The sequence below is a fragment of the Hoplias malabaricus genome, chromosome 12, assembly GCF_029633855.1.
Source record: "Hoplias malabaricus isolate fHopMal1 chromosome 12, fHopMal1.hap1, whole genome shotgun sequence".
Classification (NCBI taxonomy): Eukaryota; Metazoa; Chordata; class Actinopteri; order Characiformes; family Erythrinidae; genus Hoplias; species Hoplias malabaricus.
The window spans coordinates 12,442,985-12,461,853 of NC_089811.1; the positions used below are offsets into that span (position 1 = coordinate 12,442,985).

Consider the following 18,869-nt stretch of genomic DNA (forward strand, 5'->3'; position numbering starts at 1 on the left):
GTTTATTCTATATCTCATGGTTTAAATGAGTAAACTCATTGTAATGCAACCCTTCATGAGGTTACAGATGTATGTGCTAAAGCAGGAGACAGTTAACTCTACAGCACTTGGTTATTCCACTTAGGACTTAGGAGAAATGTTCTAGTTGGATAACATTCTTGCAAAACTTAAGACCAACCAGTTATTTAGAGAACAAATTTGAAACAGGAAAAGAAGCCTTTGTTAATAAATTTTGCTTTTGGTTGGCAATAATCACTAAAGCCTAGAAAAATAGGCATCTTAATTTGTTGGCACTAAAGTCATATGAAGCAATTTCTTCCACGAGAAAGAGGTTTTTCTTGGCCGTGTTCATTACCCTGCTGTGGAATTGCATCACATGCGGTAATTATTAAAGAACGATGAGCTGGATGCTTAATTACTGTTTACAGTGGCGGTGCTCATTTGGGCAACATCTTTCCTATTAAAGCCTCAGAAATCACAATAAGTCCATGGCTCATTTCAAGCTCAATGTCATTAACTCTTTGAATGGCATATGAATAAATAGACTGGGAATCCTAATGGCCTTCAAAGCCTATTATTTCTGTGAATTAATGAATGCAAGTGTAGTTTTTTAATACTCTGATCACGTACAATTTATTTAAAATCTGGAACTACTGTAGCAGGGCGGCACGGTGGTGCAGCAGGTAGTGTTGCAGGGACCTGGAGGTTTTGGGTTCGTTTCCCACTCCGGGTGACTGTCTGTGAGGAGTTGGGGTGTTCTCCCCGGGTCCATGTGGATTTCCTCCGGGTGCTCCGGTTTCCTCCCACAGTCTAAAAACATACGTTGGTACTAAATGGCGACTCAAAAGTGTCCGTAGGTGTGAGTGTGTGAGTGAATGTGTGTGTGTGTCTGTGTTGCCCTGTGAAGGACTGGCGCCCCCTCCAGGGTGTATTCCCACCTTGCGCCCAATGATTCCAGTTAGGCTCTGGACCCACTGCGACCCTGAACTGGATAAGCGGTTACAGATAATGAATGAATGAATGAATGAACGAACTACTGTAGTAAAACTTCTAATCCACAGACATGCCTTAGTTGGAAATCTAAAAACACTCAATTGAAATCCTACCCAATCCATTTTATTTCTTTGTGCATCTAGGTAGATACAATGCTAAGCTAGCTAAAATAAGCTACATTTAACTAGGATTTGATCTTCTTGAGCGAAACAAATACCGTGTTCTATTTACCTCATAAGTTGAATGTCAGAGCTGGGAATGACATTACTGCCGAGCTGACAGAATTCCTGTTAAACATTTAGAAAAACATATGCCCTAGGTTTTTATTGTTAGTTCATTCCCGATACCCAAACATTAGTGATACCTGTTGGTAAAAGGATATTATACAACATTTTACTCATGGAATAATGGATATTATAAACTAATGGATATTACAGTGTGTACTGACTGATTTTAGAGACACAAATATATAGAAGCATTAATAAAGTGTATGAAACTGATATGACTGTGTTTACACAGCGCTGATGTTTGGGGGGTCATCTTGAATTCTGTACTCAGGTCGGTGATTTTCCAAGTAGGAAATCTAACTTCCAGTTGAAATGTCCTATTCTGAACTCAGATCAGATATCATGTTTCAAATGGAACGCAGCTATAAGACTTTACATAACTGATGGATTACTGATGTAGTTATGTGACAGGAATCATTCAAACATGTTTTGATATACAACCAATTGTTGGGAACAATAACACAGGAAAAAGGTTCACTCTTTTGGAAGTGATTATATGTCACTGACTGTGAATGTGAGTATCTTTAAACCAAAACTGAAAGAATTACTGAAAGTGTTACTATAAAACTAACATACAATTGAAATATAGTATATCTTTGTGACCATTACAATTTTTAAAGGTTGAGTTTTAATATCAGTGTTTAAGACCTGCTAATGTAGTTTGTGATGTACATAAATGGACACAACTTTTCACCTTTCCCTAGCAGCTTTTAGATATGAAATACATAAATGAAGTGTACGATGACTCACTGTGGCAGTGTTAAATTGAATATTACTAATGCACTTGCCACTGCATGTACCACAATTTTTCACATCAGCTAAACCAGAGTTGAACTGCAGAGACACAGCAACAAGGTATTAGAAGCTGCTTTGTCAGCTTTTTCACCCAAGAGTGATGCCAGTGACAGATTTACAACTTTGTTTTGATAGAAATCTGCAGCTCTTTTCTGTAAAGGGCAGTGGGTAAAGTGTGTTTTCAAGCAGACGCTGGAGGATACGCCCTCCTCCACTGGTTCAGGTAACACAGACTTAAGCCTCAGGGCTTCAGGACTATTCACTGGACGTGTTTTTTTTCTTTTTTTAACCTCAAGCGTGAGGTTATTTCTGGTCTTTTGAAGCTGGAGGTGTACAGACAGGATCAGGGGGGAGGTCCACTGCTTATTCAAAGAAAAGTTTTTCTTCATTTTGATTATTTCCACATTTCTAGTAATGATGTAAACACCAAAATTATGGGATAACTACAGTTACTACAATCAAAATGATTGGTCTGCTAACAAATATGGCTATTATCATGTATATGCTGTGTAAAGTTTTAGCATCTCAGTTTTCCTAGTTTGTTTCCAAAAGATGTGGGAGTCAAACAGATGTTAATTGTACTATATTTTCCCTCAACATACAGTACATTATTAGCAAATATGGACATTTTGATAGCAGCAAAGCTTTTTGTTTGAAGGAATGTCTTGAAAGAAGCACATGCTAGCTTTCACCAACAAAGCTTGGTAGCATCTTGTGTTTGGAGCAGATCAAGCTACATTTTGAAACAGGCAATGACTCATTTTGTGGAGAAAGTCAGGTAAAATTTAATGATAATTAAAAAACATTTTTAAAGAAATTGAACAAAACGTAATTTGATAATGAGTGCATACAACCTTTGCATACAATGCTATGAAACCAAAGGTAAATGCACTACTAAAGACCTGGACTGAAGCCCAGCAATTGAGTTGCTCCATTGTATTGGTTCACCAGGTTTAACAGCTCACCTCCCAAACATTCCTGAATGTTTTGGCACAGAGTCCATCACTTAAAAGAGCATCAGGTTTAGTGGTTACAGCACCCAGTTGTTGTTATGGGAAGCCCCTATTTAGAGAGAGATTCACCCGATCCTTTTTCAGTTTGAGTAGGAAAAGCCAAAAACATTTGGACCAAAAATATAAGACTTTGTCACGAACACCCTCATCGTCCTTAATACTCCAAACCCAGGGATGTTTTTAATGACTCACCATGCTCTAACATGTCTGTGTCTGTGTGTGTGTGTGTGTGTGTGTGTGTATGTATGAATTGTCTCAGGTGCAGATACAAAAACTAGAACACTTTAAAGAAAATTCTCCAGAGAACTGAGTAATAAACAACAAATGAGCATAAAAATAAATGGATAAAATAAAAATTAAGACATCCCACCGTGTCAGCATTACAAACCTTCAATCAAACTCCCCACCCCCACCCCCGGCCCGTCTTTTTCCTTAAATTGATACTTTTATAATCTCCATAGAAAAGCAAAGAATGATATAGGTTGCTTGGAATTAATAGGATGGGTTTGAAACTGGCATGTCCAATTCCAGTTGTCATGAGAGGTAAAAAAAACCCTCAAGAAATGTGATGGATTGCGACACAGTGCAACTATGTTCTCTGGAGTGATGGAACTTCATCCAATACCTGTGAGATGAACTGGAGTGGCATTTATGATTCAGAACTTATCACTAACTAATATCAGTACCTGACCTCACTAACATTTTGTGACCGAATGCTATCGAATCCTCACAAGGATATACATCTAGCTTATATTCTTTACAGAAGCATGGTATTTGTTACGGTAGCAAAGGGAGTCAGACAGAATGGAATCTAGTTATGACATGGTGTTAAAATATATGGGCTACATTTCAGTTCATAGAGGCAACAGTGGCATTTTTAAAATGCAATCCACTTACTTTTCCCAAAGAAAAATGATTTACACCAGAATTGCTTACATAAGCATGCCAGTAGCCCCTTACACTTGCTGCCAATAAAGTCTACGCTAAAAAATATTTTAGGATACCTAGGACAAAATCAAACAAGATAATATCAAAAAATACTACACCTAGATTATGAATTAATTCTGCTTTAAAAATGATCCTTACCTGTTATAAGGTGTAATAATCCTGTGGGAGATGAGGCTCGATGTGTCCACTCTGAGCTCATCAGGTGAAGCAAGTGAAGTGTTACTCTTCTTTCATCTCTTCCCACAGGCCCAACTAGAGAGAGCTTTAAGAAAAAAGAAATAAATCAAAGATATAACTCCACAGGGCCTTTTTTGTGTGTTTATATGACCGCTCCGTAAGTGTTCCCATTCTCTCTCTCATTTGTCTGTGCTGACCGAGTCAGGGGGCAGACTTTAGTGTCGTAAAGCCCCAAGCCCCCAGGGACAATAGCGTGCTAATGAAAAGATGTGGTCAGGGGCTGCAGGAACTGAAGCAGATCCCCTGCTGTGAAGGCCTGGACAGTCTAGACTCATGTTTGACCTCCCAGGGGTTGGTGAGAATCAGTAGCACAGCTGAGGAAATATACAGTTGTTTGCAAATGTTTGGGCAGACTCTCAAACTCTGAGTAACTGTAAACTGAGTAACTGTAATATGCTGTTTATTTTCTGCATTTAACATTGCAATAACATCTTAATGAGTGAAAACATCTTGAATCTAGTCAACATATTAATTCTCATTATGAGATTATGGGTAAGAATTAATTCATTCATTCACTGTCTGTAACCGTTTATCCAGATCAGGGTCCTGGTTGTTCCTGAACCTACCCAGAGTCACTGGGCACAAGGCAGGAACACACCCTAGAGGGGGCGACAGTCCTTCACAGGGCAACACACTCACTCAGCCATTCAATCAGACCTATGGACACTTTTTGAGTCGCCAATCCACCTACCAACATGTGTTTTTGGACTGTGGGAGGAAACCGAAGCACCCGGAGGAAACCCACGCGGACAGAGGGAGAACACACCAAACTTTTCACAGACAGTCCCCTGGAGCGGGACTTGAACCCACAACCTCCAGGTCCCTGGAGCTGTGTGACTGCCATGCTACCTGCTGCACCACGGTGGGTAAGAAGTATATAAATTAATTCATAAGTATTTTTTAGTCAATTTAACTTGTTTTAAGTGATTAAAAATCCTTAATTCTCGGGGAATGTTTATTCCAGTGTCAGATAATTTTGCACTAATTTTGCACTAAAAATAATCTGGGGTTTGCAAAAGTTATATAAAAATCTATTCTATCAAAATTCCCATATTACATATAAAATAAATATTACAGAAGCCTTCCATGAGGACCACAATGCTTACTAAGAAGAAGAAGAAGAATGAGAAGAACACAGCAAACTCTGCACAGGTTATTACCAGTTGTGAGGACCAAACCCAGGACTCTAAAACCCTGGAGCTGTCTGCTGTGACCGTCAACAATGAGCACTTCAGTAAAGCATCTTATAGTGACAAAACAAAATTAAACGTCAAGACTAAAATTCAGGACACATGGGGCCACACAAAAAGAAAATATGTCTAAGCATAATCCTGTGTGCTTCAGTTGTTCTTATGCTTAAAAGGAACATACAGCAACACAGATTTTGCCCTGCAAACGTTACAATTTCAGTCCAAGTCTACAGGACTGCTATATGTTTAGGTGACTAAAAACCTACTCAATATTCTTGAGCCTTTTGAGATGGGTAACACAAGTGACCTTGGCCAATAAATTGCTGGCACAAATCCTCTGTTACTTGATCAGGTCTAGTCGTGCCCAAGTGAGCCCAGAGTAGAAAATCCTGATTACTTTTCATCCTTGAGGCATAGTTTTGGTTTTAGCGTCATTTTTGAATTACGATCGTAAACCACCTCACTGTAGATCATCTCTGATTGCATCAAAGCATTATGTCATGACACGGAACACTCTACAAATTGGTCTGTGACGTTGCTATTATAAATTAGATGATGACCAGGCTTCTTCAAGATTTCTTACCTTACCCAGTGACTACAAAATGGTGTGGGAAATTTGTCTTGACGTTAATCTGGAGGCCTAGTGTTATATGCTATGAGGACAAACATTGGTGTACACCTTCTTTTCAAGCATTTCCTCTTTAATCAAAGCTATTAATAAGCATCTTGTCCATATTCACTGCAAAAAGCTTTAGACTAGAGGTTGGGACATTTCTGTTAGGATGTGATGGCACTGGGCCATGAGAATGTTATTGAGGTCTCATGTTGATATTGAATAATTCATTACAAACACCACAAAAAATCATCCCACAGGTTAGGGCTGGGCAATTAATCAAAAATTAATCGAAATCAACATTCAGAAATTCCAATCAACATAATCTTGTCTATATCGATTATATTGATTCTTTTTATTCTGTCATGTCCCCACTGTGTGTTCATGTACTGTCCTTTTAAAACCACGCTACCAAGCTGTAGTCACGTGATTCTGCCCGAATTTGCCAAATGGAAGCAACCTAAATGCTGTGGCAGACCGAGCAACTTGAGCAGCTTGTACCAAAGGAAAACACAGCATCTGTGGATTGGACGTGCTGTGTTTTGACTATAATTAAGGCAACACTGGGCGGCACGGTGGCGCAGCAGGTAGTGTCGCAGTCACACAGCTCCAGGGGCCTGGAGGTTGTGGGTTCGATTCCAGCTCCGGGTGACTGTCTGTGAGGAGTTGGTGTGTTCTCCCCGTGTCCGCGTGGGTTTCCTCCGGGTGCTCCGGTTTCCTCCCACAGTCCGAAAACACACGTTGCAGGTGGATTGGCGACTCGAAAGTCTCCGTAGGTGTGAATGTGTGTGTGTCTGTGTTGCCCTGTGAAGGACTGGCGTCCCCTCCAGGGTGTATTCCCGCCTTGCGCCCGATGATTCCAGGTAGGCTCTGGACCCCCCGCGACCCTAAATTGGATAAGCGGTTACAGATAATGGATGGATGGATGGATAAGGCAACACTGAACAAAAAGAAGTCAACGCTGAGTAAAAAGGTGAGGTCGGTTTCAGCGACCAAAGAACAATCTCACACCAAATATAAACAGTGCTCAGAAAACAAAAGAGGAACAAGCTCCAAGTAACATTAGAAAAAATATCCCAGTTTTGATACTGGAGCATATTTACAGTACAAGTCTCGTCACTGAATTATGAGGGTCAAAAATACAACAACAAAATAATCATTCATTAATCATAAACATGGTAAAGTGTACAATTATTGTTGGAATGTCTTTTATAAATTATGAACTTTGTCTGTGTGCTTTTGTGTCTGAATGATCTTGTTGCTGAATACATTAAGTATTAGGGCTATCTACCCACATTTTGGCATATAGTGTAAATCTGCTAATATACAAATACTCTTTTTATATTTATGCACACATGCAACCTTATAGTTTAGGCTAATTGGGTAGAAAAATGCCTTAAATTATTATGACAAAGTAAACAAATCTATTCCGAAATTATGTACACACAGTAAATCAGAACTAGTGGTAACATATGCCTCTGTTAAAATGGAAAATATGAGGCTGCGGCTGAAAGGAATCAAGATGCATTTAATAACTGCTTTTACTCTCACCCTGAATCCAAATCATTTCAAGCTCAGTCATGAGATGTCTTGATGTTTCCACACCATAATCAACCCACTCTTCCAAAGCAATCAATCCAATGCCAATTATCTTTCCAAAAGCAGTAGGAAGGGTAAGAAGGGATAGGAACACTCTGTGATATCACACCTGCAGCCATTTCCAAATATATTCACAAATAGATCACTCCTAAAACACTGGTACATGTTTTACCAGCGGTTTCAGCATGTGGTGGCACGGTACTATTTTTAGTCTAGGAATAGGTATACAATGAGCAAGTAGGTGTTCTGGGTTTTCCAAAATAAAAAACTGACTTTTGAAAGGTGTATCAAACTGAACAACCAGGAAGTTACATCCAGACAAAGTAATTGTTTATATGTCTTATAGCTAGAGCTGGGCAATTAATCGAAAACTAATCAAAATCGTCTATCAGAACTTCTAATCGACATAATCCTGTCTATATGAATTATATTGATTATTTTTATTCTGTTATGTACCGTTATATACTGTAGTTATGTACTGTGTGTTCATGTACTGTCCCTTTAAAACCACGCTACCAAGCTGTAGTCATGTGAATCTGCCCCTATCTGGCATATGAAAGCAACCTAAACTCCAAGGCCTACCGAGCGACTCAAGCAGCTCATACCAAAGAAAAACACAGTGTCTGTGTTTTGGACGTGTTGTGTTTTGACTATAATTAAGAAGATACTGAACCAAAATAAGTCAAATGTAAATGCTGAGAAAAAACAGTTTCAAAGCAATCACACACCAAATATCAAATGTGCTCAAAAAACAAGAACTACTTATAAGCTAAAAATCTAAAAACAAAAAGTAGTGGAATTATCAGTGATAAAACTACACAATCAGCATAATTCACATGAGGTCACTGGGTAATATTTTCATTTACATTTAAATGCGCTACTTTCCAATTCTATTTTTATCCACTATTAGTGTTATTTAATTATTTATTTACTTACTTACCAAGTACAGGACAAATAATGTTTTTTTTTACTGTATTTTAATTTAGTTTTATCAATAAGAGTTAAGGGCAATGAAACTAAAGACATCTTTTCCGGAAAGTGACTGAGCCTCGTTATGGGCTGCAATAGACATAAAATTGCCGCACATTACTTGGCTATGATTCCCCCCTGTTCCATATTCTTAAAGCTAATAAAACTCATAATGTATGGATACTCAAGTATTGGAAACTGTACTATTTAGCCTTGAATACTAAAATTATTTGAACTTCTGACACTTTTCTATCCTTACATGCTTCTAAATGGCGCAGTGGTCTAAGAATTAGCATTATCAAAGGGTAGCTGCAGGCTTGAATCCAGGTGATACATCAACCACTTGAGGCAGGGAGTCCTAGGGAACACCTCTGGCTTCTCTCTCTGGGTGGGTCCCTCTGTCCATAGTGCTATCAGCTGATGAGACAGATATGGACAGTTTGCCTTCTCAAACAGTCCAATCAGTTCAATGGCATTGCATAAGGAAGCACATTTGCCTAGGGTGGTGGCACTGTGTCTGATCTGGTGAGATGAACTGGTGAAATTGGAGACTATCTGTACTGTGGAAATACTGCAAACAGTAAGCCTAAGCAAATTTATATTAAAAAAACAGATTTGTTATTATTGGTCAACTGAGTTTGGCAGTACTGGGCACTAGTTGCCAGAAAAAAGTTAAGATCTGAACGGCACACTTCAAGACCTCTTGACCCTTGCAATGAACCAGAAAAGGGGTAACTTTCTTAAGGATGCTGAAAGGATCCCCTTCCATGGAAATCTCAAAGGTCCAACAAGTATTTAGGGTAAATTACACATATCTCACATTTCACTTCATACTGTCTTACAATGTACAAAGCATATGGGACAGGGCACAATGAAGGGGCCTAAGAGTATATATGTCTTTCACTTCAACAAGTGTTTGTTCATTTCTTAGCATTTACAGGGAATACATGGACCACCTTCCCATCAATGTATTGGCAAGGGTACGCTACCTAAAACAAAATCTACATTTCCTTCAGTCCACAAGTCTATATTTCCTACTCTATAGTTACAGCCACCCCAAAGGTTTGCTTCATCACCCAAGTTGTTTCATCACTTTCCTATGAGAAACTAACCCTTCAGTACCTGGCTCTCTCATTACACAAGGGTGAGAGACCAAGGTCGGTTTAATTGGCCAACTGATTACACCCTATACACCCTGTAAGCCACCCCAACTTCTTCTTCGGTCTGGAAGAGGCCCTGCTGTTCACTGGCCCGTGGGTTCAGAGGGATCACAGTCCCAGAACAAAGCTGCCCTTTGTGTGGTTTACTTGGCCAGGAAATAGAGATGAGTTTGTTCATTGCCTCAGAGGCCAGTGAGAGGGCTGGAGGAGGCCCCAGGAGAAAGCACAAGCTCAGGTATCACTAACGTCAGCACGGAGTAGATGAAGCCCGCCTGCACAATTCAAGATTCTTAAGAAATGGTTTCAGCATGGCAGATTCCTAAGTCTGTTGCTGGCATGAAAGCACAACCAATTCACTCCACCGACAGATTTGTCTTTGACACACTGGGCTATATCATGCTTTATTGTGCTAGACTGAAGTAGCTTTGAATAATGTGTAGTTTTAGGTCTTAGTGAACAACTTGGAGTAACTCAACAAAATGTTTCTAATCGTTCACACAATGGGAAAGATTAGAAAGGAAGGAAAATGGGTGGCAATTGAATTGCATTATTAATTGTTTGAATCTGTAATTAATCGCAGGGAAATAATTTCCTGTGGAAAATCATGACTGGGATTGAAAAGTCAATTTATTACAAGCTCAGCAGAATAAAGTTGCGTATATCCAGGGGAAATTAATGGGATTTGAAGGGTGTGCTGTGTGATAGTCTGAAATTGGGTGAAACTGTTAATGCTGATCACTACAAACAATAAATGCTGAGATTTAAGCAAGAAATAAGTGGGAAAACATCCATTTATGGCAAAGGTTTGTATTGCACGAAACTATTTCATGACAATGCTAGGCCTCACGTTGCTAAGCCTGTCAAGTAAACGTTACTGAGCACCCGGCATATAGTCCAGACACAGCCCCTTCAATCATCTGTTTCGTTTCAATATCATGATAACCTGGGAAGAAACTGACTCAGCTATAACAACCCATGTTTTTACCAAAAGACAAATACTCCTTCCTCATTAGTGGACAATGACTACTGCGGTAGGCTCAATGTTGTCCTGCAAGGCAGATAAGTCTTTGCACTGGGATGTCTTTTGTGTTTTGACAGCTGAAAATAAGCATCATTTACTGCAACGGGATTATCCTACTTAGATTTCATTCATTTCAACCAGCCAACACCCCTTCCAGAGTGTACCCTTTCACAAAGGAATCTGAAAAACTTGGTGACTGAAAGGTACAAGTCACTTTTAGCAAAATCTTGAATCACTATTCGAGATTAATACTTGGACAATCATGAAATTACATCTACTGCTCTCATGCAAAAAAGAATTTTACTAGCATACCTGGGAGTAAAAGGCTTAATTGGGTGTATAACTAGGTAAAATGAGGGTTTGATGAATTTCATTCAGTGCGGACCTGCTCGATCTCCTTCGAGAGGCATTCGGGCTGTGTTTAATTAACTGGACACAATGCTCTAATCTAAGGACATGCTGGGAGCGGTGAGCTATTACCTCATCCAGGTCTTTTGTTGATTGCTGATTTGGGGCCAAGCTGATCTAATCTCATGAGATGATGAGAGATTTGGGTCCTGTCCCGGCATACCCTTGACAGGTTAAGATTAAATAAAACCCTTTAGCTGTCTCACCCGGGACTGTGGCCAAGGTAATTGAATGGAGATGCCTGGACATTTATCCTGTGTGGGAGAATACTGTAAGCCCTTATTCACTTAAAGCTTTCTCATGTGTCACAGGACCTGAGCCAGCAGTGTTGATTGTGCGTTTGATGAGCATCAGAGGGCACACCCTTATAAAGTTAAGGGGCCAAATGCATATGATAGAGGTGAGGCTAGCTTTGGGCATGGAGGTGAGGTATAGTTTAAAGTGTAGAAATGACCAATGCTGAACCTGCACAGTTCAAGCCATAATTGCTTTTTTTCAGTACAAAAGCATGCCTTAGGTACTGCAATGTGCATTGGCAGGTATTAAGTACTGTGCAAAATTTTCGGCAACTGAGAAAATTAGGTTTTAAAAGATCATTTATCTAAACTGTTTATTAATAAACCTCTATTATTGGAATAATATAAATTATTACAGTAAGTAGTGATATACTCTATTCCAAGGGTCGGCAACCTTTACCACTCAAAGAGCCATTTGGACCAGTTCCACACAGTAAAGAAAACACTGGGAGCCACAAAATCCTTTTGAAATTGTATATGAAATAACACTGCATATAACAGGGTTTTTTGCCTTTGTGCTATGTATAAACAAACTATACTGTGTTACATTTATGAAATGAATGAACGACTGCAGAAAAATGAAATAACATTTCTGCATGCAACAAAACATTTTTAACTCCGAAAAAATGTCTATTTGAGTCCTTATAGTAATGAAAAAAAAAACGCCAAATTTAAATTATCCACTGGCAGCAAACAAAAATGCTGTCCTCTCTCTGAGTGCCATCATTATTTTACTGGCACCGTGCAGTCAGCTGTCAAAAAGTTCAAGAAACCGCACACTGGCGGGTGTCGCACGTTGGAAGTTGTGACGTGTATTAAGAGCGACAAAATATTTTAAATATTAAAATATTTCAGATGTTACAAGATCGCCATAATCTTCATAGAATTACATTTTGAAAATGAATGAACTAAAATAAAATACACTTTAATTAAATACTCAGTAATTATTTTCAAAAGCTGAGCTGCATCAGAGGGATCAAAGAGCAGCATGTGGCTCTGGAGCCGCGGGTTGCTGACCCCTGGTCTATGTTAATGTGTTGGTTTAACAATTTCCACATCTTTCCTCGTGACAGTCCATTATTATTTGAGGTTATCATGCAATACAGTTTTACCAGTTAATAATAATAAATTCTTCACGTGTGCTGTTGATTTAACAAATCCATACAATTAATGAGAATAGTTGGAAACAAACTTTGTACTATACACCTATACACTCGCTACCAACACATCTACTACTTTATATTAAAAATATTCATTCATTCATTATCTGTAACCGCTTATCCAACTCAGGGTCGCGGTGGGTCAAGAGCCTACCTGGAATCATTGGGCGCAGGGCGGGAATACACCCTGGAGGGGGCGCCAGTCCTTCACAGGGCAACACAGACACACACACATTCACTCAGACCTACGGACACTTTTGAGTCGCCAATCCACCTACCAACGTGTGTTTTTGGACTGTGGGAGGAAATTGGATCACCCGGAGGAAACCTACGCAGACACGGGGAGAACACACCAACTCCTCACAGACAGTCACCCGGAGCGGGAATCAAACCCACAACCTCCAGGCCCCTGGAGCTGTGTGACTGCGAAACTACCAGATCAGATTTTTCCCAAAAAACAAAGCTCTTTTATATGGTAAAGTAATATGACACACAATACCCATATGCTTTCTCATGTATAGATAAGACAGAGGACGTGGTTCTTATCAATGAGCAGGGCAACCTGCATTGTCTTTAGTGACTCCAGAGCCATTTGTGACTCCAGTGACCACAATGAAAAAGTGGCGAATGGCCCTCCCCTGTCGTTGCATTTAGTGAAACTGTGATACTTTCCTGATGGACAGAGGCCTTGGGTCAGCTCTTTTCTTTGTAGGGAAGCATCCTAGTCGTTCTGGATCACAGGTCATCACCTGCCCCCGGTGACCTGGGCAGCAGACTCGAATAAACACATTGATTCAGTCCACGGAAAAAGAACAATATTGATATTATTCCTAATAATCTCAAAGCCACAATCACATTTTTGTAAGCTTTATGTATTAGGTGTATTTGCTAATGGGCTCCCTCTATAGTTGCAGAGTGTAGTTTACTTTTATAGCACTGTCCTGAAATCAAAAGGGGGGTTGTGGAGAATTAGTGCTTTTAAATTGAGTTTGAAACATTTGAGCCATTTTTAAAAATTAAATTCCCATATAATATTACAGTGATGAGCAATACAAGTAAAAATGTGTTGGTTCACATGCTATTTTTGGTAGTAAATATAGTAAACAGCTTGGATGTTTTTGCTCTGACATCAGTACCCATGGCTCCTATCACCTTTTATCCAAAACCACTTTCCACATGAAACAAATTAACGATTTAATTTTGTAGACTTTTTTTTTTTAAATCAGTGCAATGTTGATTTAATTGAGACAGTTATGTTCAAAGTCCCTGATTTCAGAGAATCACTACAGTGTTTCAAAAGGAATATAAAGGTGAGTGTGCAAAAGCTGGAATGCACATTTATGGCCAAATATGTGCTTGCAGTCGAATGAAATATGAAACTATTCATTATGTCGTATAGTATAACAAAGACATATTCAGTCGCAAAATATTTTGGTCATATTTAGGAATTTCCTCCTGTGAATGTTCCTTTAAGCCAGTATGATTTCTTTAAAACATCCCTGTTATATTTGTAATATATTCATTGAACTGCTCCTTATCTGGCCACGGAAGTCTGTAGACCGCATAATTTTCTAGATTCCGAAATGATTTATACCACTGCCTTACCAAACCTGAACAAGGTTGACAAACAGGTACATTTCCCCAGGGAATGACCCAGTTCCAAGCTCTAAATAAAGTCCAACAATGATGTAATGGTATTTCAAGTATAGGTACTCTTCCTTCTGTGTAATGATAGAGTGCATTCACATGAGGTCAAATAGCTGAGAAGTTAGGTATTGAATGTGGCACTTTAAACAGAGGAGCAAACCACTATTTAACTGGAATAGCTGCCTTGCCGAAGTATTTGCTCATCATCCAAGCAGCAGGACAGGAAAAAACAACTATGCAAAAAGAAATCCATTACCGGTTCTTGCCAAAAAGGAAAATTATAGACCAGCCAATGAAATGTGCTAAGGTAAATCATCCTGACTTCTACAAACATCATGGCTACTGAACCAAGCAATTATTGTCAAACTTTAATACCAGGTAAAAGAACACAATGCTGCAAGGCCACACTTTCTTGGGTCTCTTTACATGATCCTAGAATCATCCCCAAATCTGGTGCTAGATAACTTTACAGGCGCAACAAATCAATCCATGGTAATAGTACATCAAATGTGCAAACGTCTTGGACACCTAAGATTATTATTATTTAAAATATTTATTTTCTCAATAAACGTATTGCTTGTATAAAAGTATATACAATTCCATTCATTTTTTTCATTCATTCGGGGTCGCAGTTGGTCCGGAGCCTACCCGAAATCACTGGGTGAAAGGGGGGCACACATCCAGGAGGGGCTGCCAGTCCTTCACAGGGCAACACACAGTCACACATTCACTCACACACTCACACGTATGGACACTTTTGAGTTGCCCATCCACCTACCAACATCTGGTTTTAAGACTGTGGAAGGAAACTGCAGCACCCAGAAGAAACCCATGTGGACACGGAGAGAACACACCAAACTCCTCACAAACATTCACCCATAGTGGGGCTCGAGCCCACAACCTCAGGACCCTGGAGAAATGTGACAGCAACACTGTCTGCTGCACCACTGTGCCGCCCTATATAATTACAATAAATGCAAAACACGAACACGGTAAAAGTTCATTTGATTTTCTAAGAAGTAGATGTGTTGTGAGTGAGTGTAAAGAACTTGGTTTGTTTCCAAATGTTCTCCTTGATGGATGGATTTGTTGAATCAATAGCACACTTGATTTAACACAATGAGGTATTTATTAACCAGTAAAAATAAGTATTGGATTCAAACCTCTGATAAAACTAGACTGCTGTGAGTAGAGATGTGGAAAGGGTTAAAACAACACACTCACACACAGTATATCACTACTTACTGCAATAATATTATTTGTTTTAATTTTATGATTAGTGTTTTTGTTTGCGTGCTGGTTTTGAGCAAATAAACTCTTATATATTTTTATGACTGAAGCTTTTTACAGTTCTGTCTGACAGAATAGATATACTAATATTTTAAAGTAAGGGTCTGAGGAAAAAAACGAATTTACACAATTTTCCACTTAAAGGAACACTAGGTAATCATGGGATGTTTTGCTCCTGGGGCTCCCCCTAGTGTAATTAATTTTTACAACACTGTAATGAAAACAGTGGGGAGGGGCCGGGATGGGGTGGTATCCTACCCTCCTCCTAAAGGTACACAGAGCAGTTTCAGCAGTGCTGAGCCCAGAGGAGCAAAGACAGATGACCTATTCTAATTATTACAGCCCAGTGGAGCATCACAGTGATTTAGAATTTTTACCAGAAAATAATATTTTCAGGTAAAAATATTATGTAGTGTTTCTTTAACTTATGATTAGCCATAAAAAGTTGTTTCTATTTTTTTAGAATACATTTGGTTTTAGTTCAGTGCTGGAGCTATATAAGGCTAACAAACTCTCTATATATGCACCTTGAGTGCATATATAGAGAATTTGTTGCACTCATATATGCACTCAGAGCATTTGTAAGCAGTGAATCTGCAATGATGGAGATCCATCAAATAAGACTGGGATGAGATCCTGTGGCTTAACGCCATCAAATCCTCAGCAATATTCCAACATCCGGTGGTAAACTTTCCCAGAAATCTCCCTATAGCTTCCCTTGATTTCACAAGAAATGTCGCATGAACGGGTGTCTATAAAACCTTCAGAAACATTGCATTGGGGTTTTTCTCTCTAGGCCTCTATTATTCCCCTCCTCCTAAACTGGTTTCCATTTGTCCATCTGTCTCCCGGGATCTTTCAGCAGTGGAGCAATTCCTCGTAATTGACAAGGCCAACCAAACACGGCGGCCTCTCTCTTAGCAAGTGATAAAAAGTTAATTGGCTCTATGTGGCAGGTCTTCAGATTCCTCTGTAATTGGCTGGAGTTGAACCAGTGGCGGTTTAAGGACCTCTTTGAGGGAAGAGGGAGAAAACTGAGCAAAAAAAAGAAGAGCTTAATCAAGTGGTACTCCTCCAAATTCTCTACAGTTATCAAGAGAATAGTTCCTTTTAGGGATAATAATACATGTACAAGACAAAGCTAATTCCCTATTCAGCCATTGTTTAAAAGGAGCAATCATTTATTTTTACCACCAAAATGTGGCAAAAAATATTTATGCAAATGATTATTCATAATTTTTAAATATCTTCTATAAACTCACATGAGAATCAGATAGATTAACAGTGCCAGAATGAATCAGTTTATGGTCTACGGGTCCCTCAAATAGGATCGGCCATGTTTAAAGCATATTTAGTACAGAATCTGTCACACTAGGTACTCCAGTGTAATGTAGGGCTGTCCTGAATAACCTTTGTAGGGTTTCATAACCATAATATTAAACAGATATTTGAATATTCTGGTGGGTGGGGGAAGTTTTCATTCAGAAAATCTGTGTCCGGGTGTGCATGTGGCTCACAGCAAAGCTTTGCTCACTAGCATCACTCACTAACCCATGCAAACATATACCCGGGTTAACCAGAGCTTTGTGCATGTGGTTTAATTCTAGGTAAAAATTATATGAACTGTGGCATTGCCATGGTTTCTTTGTAAGGGGGCTGTTAAGAACTGTATACGTTTTTTTGACAAGTTTGAATAGAGGTGGATTAGAGCGTAAAGAGTCTACATTTACACACACACACAACTTACACAATTCAAAACCAAATACATATTAAATAAAAAAACTTATGAACAGCTGAACATTCAGATCCAGCCTTAGTTTAATGGCTGCTTTACAACATAAAAAAGAAATGGAAATAATTTACTTCTCCTTTTAAGTGAAAGGGTTTACAGGTATAGCTAGGAATGGCAGAGAATAAAAGCTGTTGCCTTGCTAGTTAACTCTGGCATATGTAATCTAAAACATCTAAGGTTTATAGCTGCTGTTGAACTAAATGAATGTACAAGATGAAACATTACTGTAGCCTAAATAAAAGAATTTCATTAACACCTTGAACTGTGCAAAACCTCCCCAAGGCCTTGAGCATACCAGCATGGTTATCTCTGCACTTCATCTCTTTTCGATTTGTTTAAAAGAACATTTTGATGAAAAATGATGTATACACAATCTTCCCTTTTCCCCAAACGTATTCAGTAAGCCTAGACATGTCTGGTGCCTTGACTCAGATCCTCTCAGCTTTTTTGCCTTTTCCATTAGGCAAATGTGGTACCTGGTACCTGGAAACATGTGCTTGTTTAGTACCTGATCTCCTGTGGTTCCAAGCGAATTGAGTGGGGTCTAAACTGTGACATGTAAACTTTGCAAAGCACTGATTGTAATGGAAAACAAACCAGGGACCAAAAAACGAGAAGGGGTAGGTAGGTATCATGCAGTGAAATGTGGCATTTGTGAACTCAACTAATGTTTAAGTTGCATACATTCCTGTCAAAGTCACTGTTTGTAAAAAGGAAAAGCATGAAATGAAGTGATACTATATGGAGCTGCTGCACATCGGCCTGACATCACTATGGTCAATGTCTAACATCTTTACACTCACACATCTCTTAAACAAACATGATTCTTCTATGGCATCACTCAAATAACCCTTTGCACCACCTTGATATTTAAGACTGTAGCATTAATCATTCCCTGGAGGGGTGTTTAACCAGGAAGAGCACATAACATGCTTGTAAACAGATGTAGATATAGTTCATTTTTTAATTTTACCCAGTTATTCCTTTTTAAATTTAAGCTGCTACCCTATAGTTCTTGACCATCATCTGCAAAGGGAATGACTGCTGCCCTTTGCTTTATGGAGATACAGGGCTGCTGACAGGGGAATCCGATCTCAGGACTGCTCTGACAGCCTAATGGAAGCACCCTGGTACCTCGGAGGCTCCTTCTCTCTGGATATCTCTGCGGGAAGAGGGCAAGTTCAAAGACAAACAAGGCCGCCTGTGATCTGCCCCATGCTCCGAAGTGACAGCCGGAGAAAGACGAGAGGAGGCGCTCTCCTTCACTCTTCATCACTCCCACAAATGACCGATGTGGGGGGAGATAGCCAGGGAGGCCAGAGGAAATGAAAGAACCAGGGAAGAGGAACAGGTTGGCAGACGGGAGCGCTGAAGAGAGAGTTTTGGAAGCTAGAAGGTTGTTTGTGATTAAACGTTCCTGGACAAATCAAGGGTTATTCATTTTTGGGAGA

At 39.4% G+C, this 18,869-nt stretch overlaps 1 protein-coding gene across 1 annotated transcript in view; it reads right to left on the minus strand.

The window, feature by feature from the left end:
• Positions 1–18,869, minus strand: part of lypd6b (LY6/PLAUR domain containing 6B) — a 36,656-nt gene that overhangs the window by 14,133 nt on the left and 3,654 nt on the right. The window contains exon 2 of the mRNA XM_066641125.1: positions 4,175–4,298. The gene's annotated coding sequence lies outside the window, so the exon portion shown is untranslated. The remainder of the gene's footprint in view (positions 1–4,174; positions 4,299–18,869) is intronic.